Source organism: Lissotriton vulgaris, chromosome 2_1, assembly GCF_964263255.1.
Source record: "Lissotriton vulgaris chromosome 2_1, aLisVul1.2, whole genome shotgun sequence".
Classification (NCBI taxonomy): domain Eukaryota; kingdom Metazoa; phylum Chordata; class Amphibia; order Caudata; family Salamandridae; genus Lissotriton; species Lissotriton vulgaris.
Genome location: NC_141687.1, coordinates 1,754,236,810 through 1,754,249,485, shown reverse-complemented (window position 1 = coordinate 1,754,249,485; position 12,676 = coordinate 1,754,236,810). Strand labels below are relative to the sequence as shown.

The 12,676-nt window shown below is 42.1% G+C and overlaps 1 protein-coding gene across 10 annotated transcripts in view; it reads right to left on the bottom strand.

Annotated features, from left to right (window-relative positions):
* The window catches only part of LOC147733236 (interferon regulatory factor 3-like), a 282,847-nt gene extending 271,318 nt beyond the window's left edge, over nucleotides 1-11,529 (bottom strand). For 8 of the 10 annotated variants that reach the window (XM_086957790.1, XM_086957794.1, XM_086957793.1 and 5 more), the window contains exon 1: nucleotides 11,395-11,529. The gene's annotated coding sequence lies outside the window, so the exon portion shown is untranslated. Of the gene's footprint in view, nucleotides 1-11,380 lie in introns of all 10 variants that reach the window. The other 2 variants (XM_086957796.1, XM_086957788.1) reach the window with 2 other exon arrangements.
* Nucleotides 11,530-12,676: the final 1,147 nt, after the last annotated feature.

Below are 12,676 nucleotides of genomic sequence, written 5' to 3'. Positions count from 1 at the left end.
AGAGAAGTGAATAAAATATATTTTTTCTACTAAGCCAGGGAATTTTTATTTTTTTTGTATTTTTGCACTCACTTGTTAGGTCTCTACACTTCACTGACACCCCTACACCTACACATAGCCTCTGTCACAACTTAAGTGCTCCCACATAGTTTGTTTGGTCGTAGCACGCCCCGCCCCGTTATAGGGACGGGAAGACCCCTATGATGAAGCATGACACTAAAGGACTTTTTAGTGTGTGAGGGGTATTTTAAAATGCACATAGTGCTCTTGTCTTTCTAGACCTAAGAGAGAGCCTAGTATCTCACTAGACTCCATAAGAATCAAAACACCTAAAAATTATCACCTCTTCACATTGATAGAATCTCATTGTTTATATGATACTGCCAGGAGGGTGATTCTATCAGCACCTCAACGCTTCCTCCCTTGTTTTGGAACAAATTGATCACCACGATGCCAGACTGGACACCCTAGAAGGCCGCACATCAGACCAGGAAGATGGAGCAGCTCAAACTACTAAACGAGTTAAAAGAGTGGCACGCATACTAAAGACAGTCGCTGCAAAGAATGAGGACTTGGAAGCAAGAAGCAGACTCAACATTGTGCGAATTATGGGAATTCCGGAGACAACCATCACAGGAAAGTTAGACCAATTCATAGAACAACTACTGACGGACTTGTTTGGGGCAAAACAATTTTCAAACACCTTTACAGTAGAACGAGCCCACAGAACGCTCGGCCCCCGCCCCAATCCTGGCCTGCCGCCGTGACAAATCATGGCGAGACTGCTTAATTTTCAACATAGAGGCACAATACTTCGACAGGCCAGAGAAGCAGGAACACTGACATGGCAGGGCTCCAATTGTTTATGAAAGTGCAGGTGAGATTCTCATGACGAATATGAGACGTTATTTCGCATGCCATTACTTTGCATACTATTACTACACGGTTATTACTTAGCAATAACCGTTACTAAGCAAGTTTTGACTTTGCATACCATTACACTGAAAGTGTTAATGTATGCAAAGTAAAAACTTGCCTAGTAATAAAAATGGTATGCGGAATAACATGTCATATTTAAAAAAAATATATGTTTAAATTACAACACTATGGAAAATACACTACCCTACACATCTAAAACACTAAAACACTTCCAAAACACTAAAACACTGCACTACCCTACACTACTGAAACACCACTACACTACCCTAAACCCTAAATCACTTCCCTCTGCACTTCCCTCTGCACTAACATACACATTCCCCAACTCAGCTCCCTACAGTCATTCACTACCCATCACAACCCCCCAACACTACACTAAATACTAAAACAGTAAACTACACTACACTACAACACCACCCTTAACCCTAGAACACTACCCCCAGCACGAACCTGCCCCTAGCCCCAGTCTGGTCGCTACTCCCAAACACTACCGTGCACACCCCCGAACACTACCCTAAACCCTAAAACACTACCCTACACTACACTAACCCCACAACACTACCCTAAACCACTACCCCCAGCACAACCCTGCCCTACCCCCAGTCCTGTCCCTGTTCCCAAACACTACCCTTCATGACCCCCTACACTACCCTACACCCAAATACACTACTCTGCACAACCCCGACACTACCCTAAACCCTAAAACACTACCCTACACTAACCCCGCAACACTACCCTAAGCCCTAAAACACTACCCCCAGTACGACCCTGCCCCTACCCCCAGTCCTTCCTCTACACTGAAACACTACCCTGCATGATATCCCGACACTACCCTAAACCCTAAACCCTAAAAAACTACACTACACTAACACCACACCACTACCCTAAACCCCCTGCACGACCCTGACCCTACCCCCAGTCCGTTCCTTACTCCCAAACACTACCCTTCACGACACCACCCTAAAACAGTACCCTACACTACACTAACATCAGAACACTCACTACCCTAAACCCTACAACACTACCCCCAGCACGACCCTGCCCCTAACTCCAGTCCTGTCCCTACTCTACACCAGACAAACCCAGGTACACTACCCTGCATGACCCCCAATACTACTCTACACTAAACATACACAAGTACACAACCCTACACAAGTACACAATCCTGCACGACCCTACACAGCCCCTACATGACCCTAAACAGCCCCACTTACCTCTTACCATGCGTGGTTCTAATCTTCTCCCCCTTCCTGCTTCCTCCGCCTTTCTCCATCATGGGCTTCCTACGTCCTCGCCTGCACCCGGAAAAGCACCAGCAGCAGGCCCGGAAAAGCACCAGCAGCAGACCCTCAGAGCAAATGGCTGCCGTGACGACCTCCAAAAGCGGAGCCCGCCCCCTAAGCCTGCGTTGTACAATGCATGCGATGTAACAGCACGCGTACTTAAGGCAACGCGTTGTTACATCACATGCGTACTAACGATTGCGTAGTAATGGTGCACGAACAAATGTCTGTGTACTAATGGATGTTTCCCTCTCATGACACGTAGAGGCAGTTCGGTGGGTAACAGACAAAAAGATCTGGAAGGTGGCTGTATAGTGGTTAACCTCTAAGATCCTGATGTGTTTTATCTAGGAACCAGATTCAATATTGTGACCTTATGCCCCTATACGGCTATAATCAATACATATCCCTATAATGGCATAATACTCAGAGCCATATTTTCAGTAAATCGCCTCTGACATCCATGACACAGCAGAAGCTACTTCCTTAGATTCCTAGAGAGCACACCGAGTTCTTTCGACACACCAAACCCCCAGCAACCTGGGAAAAGCCCCGCTTGCTTTGTTTTGATTTGTAATGGAACTCCTACGAGCACTGTTAAAACGACCAGTTCTTAGTGACATCTTTATTGACGTCTTATGTCCAAACCTTACGTCAAACTCGGCACCTTTCAGGTATAAATATACCAATGTTGCCGTAAGCGAATACACGGTGGTGATTCTGAAGCAGAGCAGCTAATCTACTTTCCGAGAGCCCAGCAGAAGCGAGAAGCCCACGGACGCTGCCCCTCCTCTTTGACGCCCGAGAAAATCCAGCTCCGGGGTTTCCAGCCTACCCTTGCGGGTGACTGGGATATCGGGTCCTGAGAGGGAGATACCAGACCTCCTACATTCTATTCCCAAGGTACAGTGCTGACTAAACCCTTAGAGAGAATTCTTGAAAAGATCCTTGGAAAAAAACCTACTTAACTTAAACTGCTACTTATTTACTCCTTCCCACGTATTAGGCTTAGGTCAGGTACACCGGGGTAGGCGTATTTTAGAAGCACCAGTTGAGCACATTAACCTATGTATATATATATATATATATTATCCATTTTAAAGTATCTTATGGCTAAGAAACCATATCAATGCTTTTACAGTATTATTGCATAATACTCCTTTTACTGTACGTACTTTACTTTATAACAAGTCTTGCAATTGTGGCAATTCATTTCTCTTGCATGAGAAGGAAGACTGCTCAATAAATAATACCTTTTATTGAAAACGCCCGTCTCTCTATTTCTCTGCACCCTGGTGAAATTAAATCTGCACAACTGACTGAGTGAAATAGCTGTCTATTGTTTCACACGACTCTAGAGATTGACTCTTATTCTGAGGGAGCAAAGTTGTCATGTTTATGCGGTTGTCGGAAGCTGAATCCCTTCTTGTCTGAGCCAGGGAAGCTGATCACTTCCTATTCAGTCTAGAAAGTTTCCAGTGACCTCTGAGCTAGCTGGCGCAAACCTACATTAAGTCTAACATAGTCAGTAGAGACCTAGAAGACCTCAGTCCTACGTCTACACTGCTGTTTATGTTATTTCAATGCGCAGGGCCTATAGGGAAAATAGGAACTTCACTACAATCCAATGAGTGTCCATAGCCTCTTGTGCATGAATCATCTTAGACAGGATACAGGTATGGTGATAAAATCCCTGCCACTTGGTTCTTTTTATAATCCATGCCAAGCGTTGCTGATCAGGGTGTACAATAGCCTAGGACAGGGTATGTGGAGCTTAAAATGACAGCAGACAGGACCGTAGCATCAACTACCCAGGCCCTTGCTGTACAATCTGCCTACGGATCATAGATTTGGGGTCCTAGAAGAGGGAGACCGACTCATAGAACCCTATAACTCAGAACAGGTGATCAATTTTCAAGGGGTCCCCGAAGAGAGGGACATCCCTATCAGGGGGTTGTACTGTCTAAGAACTACGTATGGGCTGGAAGATGAAGGAGCAAAGGTGCATCCTGAAGCTAAATATTTGTTCTGGGACAATAGAGCAATCAGGAAAGGGTCTATCGAGAGGCAGTCTCTGAATGATATTCCATCTAGCTCACCCACAGCTTTAAGCTCTCCAGTAAACATTGTAGCAATATTGGAGCTCAAACAAGACCCCCGGGAACAGTGCAGGAAACCCTTTGAGGGAAATATTGCCCCCCCCAACATTGATACCCAGACAGCTAATCCAGGAAATTGTACAGAATTAACTACGCTGAAGGTTCTATCCTGGAATGTTGCTGGTCTGAGAAACAAACTGGATTGCTCTTACTGGTGGACATTTGTAGACCAACAAGTTGTATATATGTTTCATGAAACTTCGGCTGGGGAGACTGCTCTGCGGTTGGGATTTGCGTCATTTTGAATAAATGCTACTACCAGAGTGTCTGGGAATAACGAGGGTGCTTGATCACGTGACCGGCTTGGAAACAGGATCCGGTCGGTTGAATTGCTGTCGGGAGGAAAGAGAGGCAGTGAAAGCCGCCCCGCTCTGAGAGAAGCGAGTTTGAACGGATGATTATACTCGGAAAGTCCCTAGAAACGCTGGGACGCCGGATACTTTTAGAGGGCAAACACCCACGTGAACAACTTATGGGAAGCTCAGGGAAGCCTGAATAGAACGGACTATTGCATTAGCCCAAGTCCTGATGAGGCCCATAGTAAGAGGGCTGAAACGCGTCGACACCTTTGTTTGAGAGAAGACCCCAGCCAAAATATTGGAAAACTATAAATGAAATAATTGGTTTAACAAGGAGTAAAAAGGACATTAGACAGATCCAAAAATTAAAAAACGATCTGGTATACTCTTTGTAAATAGGTCTGGAGGAGCTTATTGTCTAAGGAATACTGAGGCTGTACTGGGAGCAAGCATCCTGTGTAAAAAATTGGGCTATCAGAATATATCGCAATACCAGTTTATCACTGTTTGTATATATTGTGTATGTATATGTGTAAAAAGTGATGTGTATATATATATTTGTTTGTCTAAATGTGGTAAAAATAGACTCAAAAGAACAAGAAGTCTAACTTTAGGTTGTGTTTCAATTAAATTGAAAATCAAACACATAAGAAAAGCGTTTGCTGTTCTCTATATAGGGTTGGGTTACCTGAGGAAATGAAATGTAAGAATTTGATTCATCTAAATACAATATATTGGGTATAGGATGAGATAATCAAGTGGTCCCTTTCTTGAGTAATATTGTGCTAGCTGAGTCCAAGGCATCATTTTGCTTTATAAAAGTCTTTATTTACCCAGATGCCATTGGTTTACCGGGTTACCCTTGTTTTTTGAAGGACTACCAGAGTGAAGGGCAGGCCATCTTGGGGTCTCTGTATTTGGGTAGGTACACATCTGGGTTGCAGAGTCAAGCAGCTGGAGTCTTCATCTAACGATGTCCAGTGCATCTTACATCAAAGGTTAAAATAGCACTAGTTAACATCTATTCGAGGCATGTAAGTAATAGTCAAGAATCTCTGACTATTGAACATTTAGCTGATTTTATTCCCACTATTACAAAAAATGCCTTGATGGTTAGAGGTGGTGTTTTTAATTGCCAATTTGAGCCTCTGATTGATCTCAATGGTGGAACCCCTTGTGAAGAAGGTCTGTTCTGGACAATCCCTGAGCCAAACATTCCGCCAACCAGGGCTTGGACCCTTTTGGCTCTTCAGATCAAATCTTTCACCTTAAACCACTCTCTAAGAACCTGTAATGATCGCACAAAATTGGATTCTCCAGGGAAGCATACCTTTAATAGAGTTGGGCAATCCTCCATATTAGACTACATCATGGTAGAAACCAGGCTGTGGTACAGGGTTGTTGACTTTGCTGTCTTGCCCCGACATGACAGTGATCACAATATCCTGACAGTGGAGGTGGAGTTACTGGTCCCTGCGAAGAATTCTGTCTTAAAAATGTCACCAGACAATGGAATAATACTCACTAACAATAGGAGAAGAATATGGTGGCCGGTAATTCAACAATCTTCTGATAGGTTGGCGTCTTTATATGAAACTGTGATTCAGATACTATTGGAAATGAAAAGGATTAGTACTACAGATGGTACTCCTGCCTCCCAGGAGTTGCAGAGACCCATGAAATGTTGACTTCTAATATGGCCAACATATTTTTTCCATTAAGGCCCTTGGGGGAAAAAAAAGGCTAAGCTTTCCTGGTTTGATGAATGTTGCCGGAAGGCGAAACTAGCTCTGTTATCTGCAATTAAAGCTAAGGTCAGAATTCAAATCAAAATAAAGAGGGGTCATACACAGAAAGTATTACTCAAGCAAAAACAAACCAGAAGACAGATGAATTGGACTATTTGAATAGGGACTATCAATTAAGAATATTTTGGCCTTTTGGAATATAGTCAACCCAGGCTGTAGCGACAGGACACAGACCATAGAACCCAACATAGCGGCAGACATATGGAAGGGACATTTTAAGGCCCTTTGTGCTACGCCAGAGGTAGAGGGTAGCTCCACAGCCCTAGCAATCCCCCCATTGCAGATTACTCATAGTGAAGCCCCTGAGATAACTTTGACAGAAATATCCAGCGCTATAAGCAAAATAGCCATGTCTAAAGAACCTGGGCTAGACAAGATACAAGGGGACCTCTTCTGTGCAGAACCAACAATAATGGGCCCCAATCTGTGGGTTTTATTTAATGCTATATTGCAAGGAATGGTGGCCCTGCAACATGACCTGGTGCTGAAATTTTCCCAGTATATAAAAAGGGCTCACCACTCCTGTCCATTAATTACAGACCCATCCATTTATTTGATGTAACACAAAATGTCTTTGCTCGGGTACTGCTCGGCAGTCTCCAAATATGGATGGATGAACATAACATCTTGAGCCCATTCCAAGACGGTTTTAGGGAAAATACCTCTACTATTGACCAAATATTTAGACTCCAACTTCTTTATTGGAAAACATTGTTGATAGAAGGTGGCAGCCTCTATATAATTTTTGTAGAATTAAAATCCACATTTGATTTGGTACTCAAAGGTAAATTATGGGCTGTATTAAATGATTTAGGGGTTCCTGTTTATTTGTGTCATCTGTTCAGGTGTTTACATGAAGTTAATTATGCCCAAATCCGGTACGGAAAATATGGTAAACTTACCACACCATTAGCAGTAAAAAGAGGTGTCAGACAAGGCTGGGGGCTCGCTCCCAACTTGTTCTGTTTGTATTTCAATGATTTGGTTGATGTATTGAATAAGGAGAAGGCCATTGATGCACCAAAATTAGCGCATAGCAAAATGTTGGCAATAATGCTTGCCGATGACACATTACTGCTTTCCAAGTCACCAATGGGCATTCAAAGGATCCCCACCAGCTTTGATGCCTTTTATAAACATAGGAGGGTGGAAATTAATATCCAGAAGACAAAAACATACGGTCTTTAACCCAGTTATTTCGACACGTCCTAATCCCTGTTTGAAGTTCATCTGGACAGGGTATCTCTATTTGAGTACCTAGGGGTTACCCTAACTGAAAACATTGAATGGGGGACACAAATAAATAAAACATGTTTTAAATTAGCGCAAACAAAGGGAGGGTTGGTGAAGTTATGTAGGAATTCTTTCCACAAACCTGTTGGACTGATTGTGGAGATCTATAGAGCACAAGCAAGGGGTGCTGTAATGTATGGGGTTGAATTAAGGGGGCATTGTTCTCTGAGTATTACCAAGTCTCACAACAATTTTACCAGGCAGCTATTTGATCTCCCACTCAGCTCCCCACGTATTCCTCTGTGTTTGGATCAAGGGGTGAGGCCAATCGCAGAGGAAATTGCTCTTAGACATCTAGCCTCCTGGCGTCGTTTATGGATGACCCTGGAATTGGCTGTATATAGGGCAGAGCTAAAGGAAGTACTGGGACTACCGGGTGGAGGGAAATTAGCATGGTTTGTACATATCAGGGATTAAACTCCGAAGTATAGGTAGATCGAGCCAATGGGATAATTCTGATGTAACATGTCCTGCAAATACTAGAAATGAATTGATCGGGAGCTATACGGAGAGTAAACTTGCCCACCTGCAGGGGTGCTCAGCAATAGGTACTCTAACAGCTACATTCATGAGAGTTAAGGAACATTATATTGTATAGTCTTTCCTGGATGGCATACAACCAGCACGGGCAAGGAAATCATATATATAATTTAGGCATGGGGTTCTTCCCCCGCACACATTTTCCAATAAGTGGCAGGTACATTCTCTTTAGGATGTCCGGCCTGAAGCACCTGCTTCTCTGGTTCCGTGGCGTGCCACGGAACCAGAGAAGCAGGCAGTCCTTTGCGGTCGAACAGTGAAACGATTGTTTCCACCACGAGGACATGACGTAAGTGCCCCTGGTTCCCCATTTTAAATGAAAAGGAAAGCACCCGACGATGCTTAACCATTGAATATTGCTAAACGCTCAGCGCTCCTATATCAGGATACTTAACTGGTAGCTTAACCAGGAGACGCAATTGTATTATGGAAACATGAAGCCAACATTTCACGGCCCAGAATAAATATCATTTTAAAAAGTGAAAATTTGATTATACCCACAAGTGGATTCAAAGGGAGATTATATTGATCCCTGAATTACCACAGATAGAACCTGTAGTCTTGACAAAGGTGGATAGAATTGAAAACAACCACCGAAACGCGTCGACGCATTCTCCAGTATAATTCTTGACTTGGATACCTTTGTTGATACACTATATCATTGTGCACAAAATATTGGTGTCAGATAGAGTTTGAATATACGCCTAGTACTGTACGAGTTAATGTCTTACTGTTTTCTGTCTTTTTGTATCAATTTTGCTGGTCAATTTTGAATACTATGTGTTTTAATGTAATAATTTGTTTAATTGTTACAATTGTTTTAACTTGTGCTAAGTGGTCCGTTTGTCCGCTTTTTTAAATTATTGTGTGACTAATAAATTGTGGTCTTTTGCTCTTCATATGAATCGTGTTATTGGTTCTGTGTACAAAGTTTATGAATTTTATTTTTTGTCAAGGGATTCTCTCCTTTCTACTAGTATTTTAATTGGGTACTATATATCGGATAGAGTTTTTGGGGGGATATTCAATGGGGTGCAGGTTTGTAAATTTGAACTGTAAATCAGTCCTTTGCTGGACATGTGAATGCACTTGTTATGTTTGTTCTTTTAATGTATTGTATGATCTATAGCACCTGCACTTTTAAGGTCTATTGACCGAAATAAAGTATTAGAGAGAATAATATAAAAAATAAATGCATTTATTTTGACTTTTAAAAATATATATATGAATGCATTTTAATGGTTTAAACAGTATACATAAACACAACAATATAATTGCATAATAACATATTGTAATAACCTTTCCAATTTAAAAATAAATGTATTTTTTCTTTAAAGAATTCAATTTAAATTAATTATATATATATACTGTTTGCAATTTTTAATTCATAATAAGCATTTTAATTTAAGCTGGATTTGTTAATAGATGTCGAAGAAATTATTTTAATTTTATATTTTAACATTAACGAAATATGTAATTCATAATTAAGTTAATAGTCGAGTAGCTGCTAGCTTTGTTCTAATTTAATATACATTAATTAAATAAATAATTGAAGTACATGTACATTATTATTTAACCAAAAAGTATTTTTTCAAGTTTAATAAACTTTTTACATTTCACCTGTACTTTACCATAGGATGATCCCCACCCCAGTGACAGAGAACACGAACTTTATGTCAAAAGTCACTAGTAATATCTTCACACTAAAAAAAGTTACTTTAAAGATATTAAATTGAAATTGTGTTTTAAAGAACAAAATACCACATAAAGCAAAACGTTTGTATTTACTTAATATGTTTCAGAAATAAGCAATTTTTGCGATTCCTTATTTTGCTATGGGGCACCTACATACCAAATAGCCGTTTGCGAATCGCAAACGCCTACCTACATATGCCCCTTAGTCATTAAATAATATTCATTTTTAATATAATTTTACATTAAATAAAAATAGGTTTAGTTTTAAAAAGTCAAAATGAATGTATTTATTTTAACATTATTTGCTATGAGGTTCTATCCTATGACCCGTCTCCAATATTTTGTATACGAGGGTGCTGCTGTACCAATGGTTGGCCATGTGTGGTTATGAACTTACTCCAGGTGTCAGCTACTACTGTTTTGGTACTCTTTGGCTGTAATAACTTTACACATAAAGTTGACTCTACCCCGTTTCAGGGAGTGGAGACATGGCAAGTACACACTTTGTAGTAAATTTACAGTCGAAATGGTGACTAGCCAAAGGTAGTACAAAGTACTACAAAATGTAAGAGCACATTTATACATGTAGATGTTATGTTGTGTATTGCTTTAAGAGCTCGTGTATAGGAATGTTAGAATGATGTTAGTATCTTGGTTCTATTGTAGGAGTCATTCTGGTGAAGCTGTTAGGACTTGTTACATCGCTTCCCTGGCTCCCACCTGTTGTATTACTTTATCTTCTTATTTATTCAATATCCTATTTTAAATACTATCTTCGTCTGGACATCTTCACTACAGTAGATTTACTCATGTGTAATTTTAACTTTGTGAATAGATTTCATCGTGCATACCTGTCAACTCACTGACATTTGGCAGGTGTCACCCGCTTTTTACTTCTGTTCATCCTCCTGACAAACAAAATGCCTTCACAACCTTTCATGGACGGACTCCCTTTTCAAACCTCAATCACCCACCAATAAAGTGTTTATTCCCAATTTACCTAAAAAGGTTCACCCTCTAACGCTCCTGAGTGTATAACAGTTTTTATGCAAGAGGTTGACAGGTTTGATAGTGCCTCTTTCAGATTAATATCTTACTCTGAATGACCTCGCTTTTACAATCTCTGCCCCTGTCCTAAAACACACATAACTAATGCCACCCTGTGAATGCATGGTGACTCTCGGACTCTTCTTCTAAACAGAATTATGGAGCACGCGACTCTCTCTCTCTCTCTCTCTTTCCCCCCTCCCCCTCTCTCTCTCTCTCCCTCTCTCTCTATCTCCCCTCCCTCTCTCTCTCTCTCTCTCTCAGTCTCCCTCTCTCTCTCTCTCTCTCCCGCCAGGGCACAATGATGCACTTCTTACCAGCAGCTCCCTACCTGCAACAGTTCAGGTCACCTTGGCACCTCTCGCCGCCGCACTTGCTCTACACACATCAGGCACTGTACATCGCGTCTTCCCGCCCGCCTAGGTGTTATTCTCAATTTGAGCCAGCTCTGCCCTTTCTTATATACTGCCGGTGAACGCCGGGCTCGCCAATAGGAAGCTGACACTCGGAATTGGCGGCAGTCCATGACTGAACAGGGGAATGCCTCTTCACACTTTCCGGTCCGATCTGCAGTACTGCCAGCTAACGATGTCATTGTTTCTGTTTATAATCATCGTCTGCTGCAGTGGCGTAATGATAGCCTCCGCGGTGCGGCTCCAGAGCTCCAGGGTGCCTCTTACGGCACTGTGCACTGGCGGCAGGCTTGACTGGGACCGGAGCGTGAGGGCGACGGGGAAGAGGGGTGGTTTACGAGGGCTCGATGTGATGTAACTTGCATTGGGGCCCCGTCAAGTGGACTGGTCTGGTGGCGGAAAGCCCTCCTCGTGTGCTATGGGACATTTACCAAAGAGACTAAAATCCCCGCAGTACAGGCTGCCACCCAAACAATTTCATTTATTAGAATGACCCCACAAAAACTGCATTGTGGCATTACTTCGACCAAATAGCTGTTTTTCCCTACCTCGAGAATGCTCAATTTTCTGAACCCGAAAGGATATGAAAGAAATGTTGACTCGGTCCTCCTAGGAGCAAAACTAGAGGCATCCATTTAAATGAATCTTACATTACGGACGTAATGTAATAATGGTTAAAATATTTTTTTTGTAAAGTGCAAAACATACCAAAATCAAACACTCGCCCCTTGTCAACTGATCTGGGTTTAATCCATCACCATTCATGAGTTCACTCAGCCACCCCAGCTCAGACATGGCCATATGCAAATCAGTCTGACCCTGTGCCTCATGGGAACAGTCCAGCCCGAACTGCCAAGCCAAGTGAGCAAGGGACTCACGTCTGCGCATACCCTGCCAACTTAGGGCAAACAAAGCGATAAAAAAGGGGATGATGGACGGAGTGATTGAGCAACTTCTATACAATGCTTACCCTCTCTGCGAGCGAAATCTCTGCTATTTGCCAGGCTGTAGTGTACTGCTCAGCCAGGATGTGTGACGTGTAGAGAATGTGGAGTGTTAGAATGTTGGTTGGATGTGATCAGCTGCTGAATGGGCTGAGCAGAACGCAGACCGCTCCTGGTGGGGCTCTCTTCATCAATACTTCTTGAATAAATACTGCATCATTTAAATCACAAAGAATGGACTTATTCTTGTTCATTA